We start from the raw sequence: 10,401 nt of genomic DNA, 5'->3' as shown, positions 1-10,401 counted from the left end.
GCTATGAGACTCAATTGAGCTCAGGTGCATCCTGTTTCCATTGATCATCCTTGAGGTGTTTCTACAACTTGAATGGAGTCCACCTGTGGTAAATTCAATTGATTGGACATGATTTGGAAAGGCACACAACTGTCTAAGGTCCCACAGTTGACAGTGCATGTCAGAGCAAAAACCAAGCCTTGAGGTCGAAGGAATTGTCCGTAGAGCTCTGAGACGGGATTGTGTTGAGGCACAGATCTGGTGAAGGGTACCAAAAGATTTCTACAGCATTGAAGGTCCCCAAGAACACAGTGGCCTCCATCATTCTTAAATGGAAGAAGTTTGGAACCACCAAAACTCTTCCTAGAGCTGACTGCCCAGTAATCGTCACATCTGGAGGAAACCTGGCACTATCCCTACGGTGAAGCATGGTGGTGGCAGCATTATGCTGTGGGGATGTTTTTTAGTGGCAGGGACTGGGAGACTAGTCAGGATAGAAGGAAAGAGGAATGGAGAAGTACAGAGATCCTTGATGAAAAACCTGCTCCAGAGCACTCAGAACATCAGACTGGGGCGAAGGTTCACCTTCCAACAGGACAACGACCCTAAGCACACAGCCAAGACAATGCAGGAGTGGCTTCGGGACAAGTCTCTGAAATGTCCGTGGCCCAGCCAGAGCCCGGACTTGAACCCGATCAAACATCTCTGGAGAGACCTGAAAATAGCTGTGCAGCAACGCTCCCCATCCAACCTGACAGAGCTTGATAGGATCTGCAGAGCAGAATGGGAGAAACTTCCCAAATACAGGTGTGCCAAGCTTGTAGCGTCATACCCAAGAAGACTCTGTAATCTCTACCAAAGGTGCTTCAACAAAGTACTGAGTAAAGGGTCTGAATATTTATGTAAATGTGATACTTCAGTTTTTATAAATTTGCTCAAATTTATAAAGACCTGTTTTTGCTTTGTCATTATGGGTTATTGTGTGTAGTTTAATCAATTTAAGAACAAGGCTGTAACGTAACAAAGTGTGGAAAAAGTCAAGGGGTCTGAATACTTTCCGAATGCACTGTAGATGGTGACAGTATCATATATAAAACAAGTTTAGAAGATGTGTAAATAGTTCTATATTATTTTTCTAGACGACTTAAACGAGTAGTATTCTTGAGGGTTGATTCTGCAGGAGTCTGACTCTACCACAGAGCTCCCCAGACTAGATCTGAAGTGTTACTTGTGGCAGACAGCAGCAGTCCATTTTTTAATGAGATGATACATCTATATACAGTATCAATGGTAGAAGTCTTGACTAAATGTACCTCAAATCCTCCCTCTGGAAAAACATGTTTTTATGTGAGCCAGTAATGCTGTGCAACAATAGTGACTGTCCTTTCCTAAATTCAGTAAGGGACTATGAACCAAATGCATGCCCAACAATGAAGTTGAACAAAATGTCCTGCTTTTTATGGATCTTGGCATCTGTCATGTTGATAACAAAGCAGTGTCTTTGTTATGATACATAGTGGAAGCAGAGCACTGTGGGTAGATCAGTGCTAACTGGGAAGTGTTCTGTGAACTGCAACACTTACGACTTTGTTTATTTTGTTGAATTTTCCTTTTTCAAATGTAAATTGGCAAATGTTAAATGACCCTCTATTCCTGCTCTGAAAACACTTAACATTTGTTTGGCAAAACAGGAATAAACCAAAAGACAAATTGGTCAGTGTGCTAATCATTCTGCTTCATACACTGCTGCCTCATGTAGAAAATAGATTTAGCCTACTTCCATGGTTGCGTTTATACAGGCAGCCCAATTCTGATCTTTTTAAAAACGAATTGGTCTTTTGCCCAATCAGATCTGAAAAGATTGGACGTGAAAAGATGTGATGTGATTGGTCAAAAGATCCAAAATGGACTGCTTGTGTAAGCGCAGGCTAAGAGCACACACCATCACCAGAAGATAGTGGGATACCAAACGAGAGAGATTTAAATGAATGTAAAGTGTACAACATGAAGTAATGAAGTGCACTAAAACATATGTAATAGGACATCTCCCATTGACAGATGTGAAACAGACACTGAACAACAGTGCAAATAGATAGAAATAGAACAAACATGACATGCAAGTTAATGGTATGAATGATAACATAGGAGGATCAGATTTCATTCAGCCTAACTTACAGATGACAATGTCCCAATACCTTCACACACTAAGCCTGATAAAACTGGGGAGTTAGCTGCTTTCCATTTTCCAGTGTAAAATAGTTATTTACAGGATATAAATATTTTAATGGTGGTCATGAGGATACTGTCCAAAACAATGAATAGAACAATTATGATTGTCGGATCCTAATCAGTTTACTCTTATTTGGTTCAAACCAAACTCCCAGTAATCCACATACTTGTGATTGGAGACTTCTCTTCCTGGATTTCCCCACAGGTGAAGGGACAGTAGGTGCACAATCAGCAGCAGGCTCCAGGTCCCATATCCACAAAGCGTCTCACAGTAGGAATACTGATCTAGGATCTGTCCATATAATATTATCTTATGATCCAAAAGGGTGAAACTGATCCAAGCTCAGCACTCCTACTCAGAGAGCTTTGTGGATATGGGCGCAGGTCAGAGGGCTACTCCTGTACGTGTCAGGAGCGGAGCAGCACGGTTGTTCACATGGGCATCTGGGAGAACCACCTGGAAATAGAGAACATTCAGAGGTACAGTGTAAATACACTACTACCAGTGAGACACAGGGAACCTGGTACATGGAAGGATTTACCATCATTTTGTGACATAGTTTCAGTGGCAATAAAGAAGACTGGGCTCACCTCTCTGGGTTTATATGGGCCTAGTTTGAAGCGACAGCAGACTGTCAAAACAGAAGCCAACAAACCCATAGATCATGCCTGTGGGAGAGAGAAGATCAATGAAGATGTTCAGGGTGCATTTCACTAACGTGGCACAGTATCAGGCTTGTAAAGCAACCGTGGAATGATTTGTGAGACATGAACAGTATGAGGTCTGCCCATGACACTGGGTGGTAAGAGTGAGTGTTGTCTGGACCTGTGGTGGAGAAGATACCCCCGATGATGCCACAGAGTCGTACCAGGAACTGCCAGAGGGGCATGTGCTGCTCACTGACCGTCACCATCAGAGAGCTGGTGTCGTACTTCATAAAGATCCCTGACACCGTGGCTGCCCGCCGCATGGTTGATCACCCGCTCCTAGACCAGACAGTGGGTAGGTAGAGTGGGGTGGGGGTTAATCTCTCCTTTACACACACACACACACACACACACACACACACACACACACACACACACACACACACACACACACACACACACACCTTTCTAACATCTAGCCTTTGTGTATGTGAATATGTGTGTTTGTAAGAGAGAAATCTATGGCTGTCTCAGGTGGTGGTGTTATACAGCAGAGCTTGAAGTAACTTTTGGCAGCCAGCAGAGGGAGCTGAATGGACTGGATGGATGGATGAGGAGACTGATCCGTTATCTGAACCCACTGCAGCATCCTCCATCATGGTCAACATCAAATAGAATTCCTCCCCCCCTGATGGTTAATATGAGGATTTGGGGAAGGCAGGCTGATACTAGATCTGTGCCTAAATCAGGACTTACCCTCTCCGTCACAGAGAACTGGTGTTTGTCTGCCGACACCTTGGACGTGTGCAGTTTGGTAGGAACCACCGTAATGAAATACTGGAACATCTCATTATCTGCAACAACAAGACAAAGAGCAAAGCCTTTAAACCCATCCATCTAGTGACAGACTACACAGACTACACAGAAAGGTGAAATAGGGGGCTTCAGTTCTTTCCCCTGGAGAAACTAGGCTGCTTTGAATGGCAAGTGAATGAAAGCAAGCCTGCAGTGAATCCACTTCAAATGGATACAAATAGCTACATTTTCTCCCTGCAAACTCATGACGCCATGCTGAGCAGAATAGGCTGGAAGCTACACACTGAGTAACAGCTGAATGAGGTTTGATAAGAACATATTCATGTGTTTACTTCCTGGTCTCGGTGAGGAGGATCAGTAACTTACGGTTGCTGGTGATTTTCTCTGTCCCGTCCAGAGGATTGATGATGCCGGGGATCTCTTCTCCGAAAGACACATGGTCTATCCGATGGGAGAAGTCGTACGCTGAAATGCATTGATGAAACCCAGCTCACATTCAGTAAGGTGAAATAGGACATTGAAAACCTCTATTTGGGAGTGAATCATTCTGAGAAAATAGTTATTTGGCACTGCATTAGAATACATACTGCTCTTATCTATCACTTGAAACATGGAAATGCAGATTAAATGTAAGCAACCAGAGAACAGTACTAATGTTGTCCTTGTCAAAAACAAATAACTTATGCAAATGAGTGTCACCCTTCCTGGTCAGGCTGGCAGAGAACTTACTGTCATGGCTTACAAAAGCTGCTATATGAGCATGGCCACGAGGATGATGAATAGGCCTGAGATAGACAGAGGGTTGGAAGCGTGAGGAGCATTTTCATCAAAAAAATATATACTGTGCTCTATAGGTTGAGTGCACTTTTTCCCATCAGACATATAGACTCATAAATCATTCGCAGCATCAATTTGTGGAGCTTGGAATCTTCTAACATATGAGACAAACTCCATGAACTTCTGAGTCTGTGGCAGTATTACATAGCTTTCCCCCATTACACCCATAAATAATGATTTACATACAACATGCACTTAAATATAACCCTGTTGTTCGGGCCCTGAATGCTGATTGGTTGAAAGTAGAGGTCGACCAATTAATCGGAATGGTCAATTAATTAGGGGCGATTTCAAGTTTTCATAACAATCGGAAATCGGTATTCTTTGACTTTTTTTTGTTTTTTTACACCTTTATTTAATCTTTATTTAACGAGGCAAGTAAGTTAAGAACACATTCTTATTTTTAATGATGGCCTAAGAACGGTGGGTTAACTGCCTCGTTCAGGGGCAGAACGACAGATTTTTACCTTGTCAGCTCAGGGGATTTAATCTTGCAACCTTACAGTTAACTAGTCCAATGCTCTAACCACCTGATTACATTGCACTCCACGAGGAGCCTGCCTGTTACACAAATGCAGTAAGCCAAGGTAAGTTGCTAGCTATCATAATCACTAGTTATAACTACACATGGTTGATGATATTACTAGTTTATCTAGCATGTCCTGCGTTGCATATAATCGATGCGGTGCGTATCGTTGCTCCAATGTGTACCTAACCATGAACATCAATAACTTTCTTAAAATCAATACACAGAAGTATATATTTATAAACCTGCATATTTAGCTAAAATAAATCCAGGTTAGCAGGCAATATTAACCAGGTGAAATTGTGTCACTTCTCTTGCGTTCATTGCACGCAGAGTCAGTGTATATGCAACAGTTTGGGCCACCTAATTTGCCGCCTAATTTACGTAATTATGACATAACATTGAAGGTTGTGCGATGTAACAGGAATATTTAGACTTAGGGATGCCATCCGTTAGATAAAATACAGAACGGTTCCGTATTTCACTGAAAGAATAAACGTCTTGTTTTCGAGGTGATAGTTTCCGGATTCGACCATATTAATGACCTAAGGCTGTCTGACTGAGCGCTGGTAGGCAGCAGCAGGCTCGTAAGCATTCATTCAAACAGCACTTTAGTGCCAGCAGCTCTTCGTTGTGCTTCAAGCATTGAGCTGTTTATGACTTCAAGCCTATCAACTCCTGAGATTAGGCTGGTGTAACCGATGTGAAATGGCTAGCTAGTAAATAGCGTTTCAAACGTCACTCGCTCTGAGACTTGGAGGGGTTGTTCCCCTTGCTCTGCATGGGTAACGCTGCTTCGAGGGTGGCTGTTGTCGATGTGTTCCTGGTTCGAGCCCAGGTAGGAACGAGGAGAGGGACGGAAGCTATACTGTTACACTGGCAATAATAAAGTGCCTATAAGAACATCCAATAGTCAAAAGGTATATGAAATACAAATGGTATAGAGAGAAATTGTCCTATAATTCCTAGAATAACTACAACCTAAAACTTCTTACCCGGGAATATTGAAGACTCATGTTAAAAGGAACCACCAGCTTTCATATGTTCTCATGTTCTGAGCAAGGAACTTAAACGTTAGCTTTCTTACATGGCACATATTGCACTTTTACTTTCTTCTCCAACACTTTGTTTTTGCATTATTTAAACCAAATTGAACATGTTTCATTATTTATTTGAGGCTAAATTGATTTTATTGATTTATTATATTAAGTTAAAATAAGTGTTTATTCAGTATTGTTGTAATTGTCATTATTACAAAAAAAAATTGTATTTGTATTTATTTATTTTATTATTTATTTATTTAAATCGGCCGATTAATCGGTATCGGCCTTTTCTGGTCCTCCAATAAATCGGTATAGGTATCGGCATTTAAAAATCATAATCGGTCGACCTCTAGTTGAAAGCCGTGGTATATCAGACTGTATACCATGGGTATGACAAAACATTACTATTTACTGTTCTAATTACGTTGGTAACCAATTTATAATAGCAATAAGGCACTCCAGGGGTTTGTGGTATATGGCCAATGCACCACGGCTAAGGGCTGTATCCAGGCACTCTGTGTTGCGTCGTGACTAAGAACAGTCATTAGCCGTGGTATGCCCCCTAGGCCTACTAACCTCGGGGGCAAGGCAGGCCTACTAACCTCGGGGGCAAGGCAGGCCTACTAACCTCGGGGGCAAGGCAGGCCTACTAACCTCGGGGGCAAGGCAGGCCTACTAACCTCGGGGGCAAGGCAGGCCTACTAACCTCGGGGGCAAGGCAGGCCTACTAACGTCGGGGGCAAGGCAGGCCTACTAACCTAGGGGGCAAGGCAGGCCTACTAACCTAGGGGGCAAGGCAGGCCTACTAACCTTGGGGGCAAGGCAGGCCTACTAACCTAGGGGGCAAGGTAGGCCTACTAACCTAGGGGGCAAGGCAGGCCTACTAACCTTGGGGGCAAGGCAGGCCTACTAACCTTGGGGGCAAGGCAGGTCTACTAACCTCGGGGGCAAGGCAGGCCTACTAACCTCGGGGGCAAGGCAGGCCTACTAACCTCGGGGGCAAGGCAGGCCTACTAACCTAGGGGGCAAGGCAGGCCTACTAACCTAGGGGGCAAGGCAGGCCTACTAACCTTGGGGGCAAGGCAGGCCTACTAACCTTGGGGGCAAGGCAGGCCTACTAACCTTGGGGGCAAGGCAGGACTACTAACCTTGGGGGCAAGGCAGGTCTACTAACCTAGGGGGCAAGGCCATAGGAGCTCCCTTTAGAACACTCTTGTACAAGACTCCTGTAGAGAAAGCTCCTCCCTCAACCTGTTCTGTATCAGCAGGGTCCTAAGGAGAGTTGGGAGAGGGAGAAACACGTTAACTACTCATTTCATACAGGAAGGAGAACAAAATTGTTTTTTTCTTTTGGAATGTGGTTGAGTGAGATTTTCTGACTATTAACAAAGTGCTTAACTTTTAAATTCATGATATGTAGCCATTGATTATTTAGGAATAAAACATAAATGTCTCATGAGCTTAGATTCACTGTCTAACCCAATCAGAACTGTCTAACCCAAAATAGAAGCTTGTTTTACTCTTTTGTTTATAAACAATTTACTTGTAAACAAACACTGTATAGGCTCAACAACAAAAAATAACAATTATCATTTTGATATCATGGATGGTCAGTCCTTGGATCCATAGCTCTCTCTATGAATTTGAAAGTGGTTACATTCTAAACTGCTTACCTGTGCCACAGTCTTTGCTGCGGAGTCAGCTCAAAAATCACCTGAACATTTATACACATGGAAGACAATACACAGGGAAGAAAAACTCCCAGGGTTTGGGATCACCAAAGTCTATTTGTATGTAATAGAATGCTCAGTGATCTACTCACAGGCTCATACTGAATGCCACAGTTATCATAGTCTTTGCCAGGTCCAGAATGTCTGGACCCACATCTGAAAGAGCACACCAACTCAATCTTTAGCCCCAGGGGGTTGTGGGGAAAATGATACAGTACATCTAACCCTAACCCAAAATATGAAGGCCTACATTTCATGAATGATTCCAATAAATAATGTGTGATAAGGTTGAATACTTACGTTGGCATTTCATGGCAACTGTAATATCTATGTTTATTCTCAATTTACTGTAAATGAAGAAAAAGTACTGTCAGATTCCAAGATAATGTATTGGCAGTAAAACATAGTTCAGTCTTAAATAAGAGCTTATCATGATGAAACAAAATCAACAGTTCTATGTACCTTGAAATTGAATCAGCATTCAGACATATGTGAGCAGTATTGAGAGTGAAATCTCACCTGTCCCCCCTGTGGCTGTGGTCTCGACATAGCTCTCTGGGACCTTGGGGAAGGCATCCAGCTCCTTAACCAGACTCAGGGCTTTCTTCCTGTACAGACACCTCATCTTCAGGACCACTCTCCACGTCCTCCCTTCATACACCTGGGAAAGAGAAATCATACAGAATAGTCCATTATGTTTTTTTTTCTCTAATCTGTGTAATATAGGAATAAAATAATATGCAGGTTACCACCATCATCGCTGCACACATCGGTCATACCTGGCTAGGCTTTTTCAGTTTTTAAACAGCTAATTATAAATGTTTTTCTGTGAGTTCAATGTGCACATTGCACAGTTTCTCTAAAGAGAAATGAGATCCAGCCTGAACTGTGCAATGTAGTAGGGTGTTGTAGTTTCCAACAGGCCAATATTCTACATAGTTTAGTGCATAAAACATGGTCATTAACTACAATGACCATAATCCATTTCGCATCTATCTGTCAGGTCCGTTTCTTTTTTTTGTTTGCACCTGCTACGGAAGATACAAGAATGCATGACCATGAGGGGATGGATATAGAGTACCACAGTGTGAGTCATAAAACCTAGTGGTCAAACAAAGAAATGGTTCCAATCATTTTTCCAGCATTCATTTTTCCCATAGGGGACTTTAGAAACACTTAAAATAATGGCTGTTCCGTGTAGGTTTACCGTGCCTGGAGTGACGTTTTGTTAACCGTGTAAATCTCTCTAGGACAAGGTCACTTTTGATGGCTAGGTTTTATGGGTTTTATGACACCTCTATTGAGAGCAGCTGTTGCTTGCCCAGGTATCTCTAGTTGAAAATACATGATCAAAGTGATTGATAGTTGGTATTCAGTAGTCATAAAAGTATGTGATTTTGTCAGACAGCATAGGCAGCAGCTCTATAACGATGAGATGATGTCTTGGAATTAAATAATAGTCATCAAATTTAAAAAACTAATATAAACAACGGAAATAAATTAATGTGAATATGATGGTTAATAAGTGATAGCAGTAATGGGCAGTCACTACTGTCATCACAGTATATTTATAAATTGTTTTATTCTGTGTTATTACTGCATTTAACCCAAAGTCGAAAACCGTGATTCTTTTTTAATAATGAACCAAAATCGAACCGATCTCGAAAAACAATCGCTCAGCACTACCGCCAATAACGTTATCTATGCAAAACAACTGAAATAGCCCACCAACGTCAATAGGCTATATAGTGTTTCCTTCAATGGCTAGTGATAGTAAACATCATAGAGCCACATAACAACACCAGCATCACCAACGAAAGCTACAAGTGAGCAAAGATGCTCATGGCTGTCTGAGAACCATTCATTAATTCATTCATTGTCTCTTCTTACCTCGGTTTCATGCGTCTATACTCCAGTAAATTGATTGCAAAGCAGATATCAATTCATAACATTATAACTAATGAAAAAAGACGTTTGTTAGCTTCTAGCGTCCTTTACGGGGTGCTGTCTTGTCTTAGCAACACGACCACCCGCTAGGCGATAGGAACTGTCAGTGGTCATTTTCCATTAGCGCCACCTGTTGACGAGCTCGCGAATGGCTCTAAATATGTTGCCATTTTACGCATTGTGCACCAGATGGCGCTCGAGTCCGTGAAAATACTCTCACGCCGCATTCTTTGTCTTCTTTCAAAGCTTGTTCCCTAAAGTGTAGGACATTAGTCCAAATTTTGCATCAGTTTATCAAGTTCAAAACTATTTTATGTTTACAGGATGATAACTGTTTGTATTAGCTTCACTATTTTAGACCTAGCTATATCATGCCTAGTATTTTGCTGTTTCACAGTAAATTAGTGTGATAATGTTTTTACAACATACCTTTTACTTTAAACATACACATTAAGTATACATTGCAATTCCGTTTTCCATTTGAACATATTTTCATCCCTTATAATTGGCCTGCTCTGACTGCATGTTGGCACACACACACACACTGCTTCTTCAACTGAAGTAACTCCAGCTGTTTAGACTTTATAATTAATTAAGAGGCATTGTTGGGCTCATGCACAGCTAACATCAGTAGGTTATGAGATTT

The 10,401-nt window shown here is 41.9% G+C and overlaps 1 pseudogene; it reads right to left on the bottom strand.

Moving 5' to 3' along the window:
• Nucleotides 1-1,553: 1,553 nt before the first annotated feature.
• Nucleotides 1,554-8,563, bottom strand: LOC110490772 (annotated as a pseudogene).
• Between the last annotated feature and the right edge of the window lie 1,838 nt (nucleotides 8,564-10,401).

Source organism: Oncorhynchus mykiss, chromosome 15 (assembly GCF_013265735.2).
Source record: "Oncorhynchus mykiss isolate Arlee chromosome 15, USDA_OmykA_1.1, whole genome shotgun sequence".
Lineage (NCBI taxonomy): Eukaryota > Metazoa > Chordata > Actinopteri > Salmoniformes > Salmonidae > Oncorhynchus > Oncorhynchus mykiss.
The sequence above is the reverse complement of the archived record's forward strand: the minus strand, read 5'-3'. Positions and strand labels throughout refer to the sequence as shown.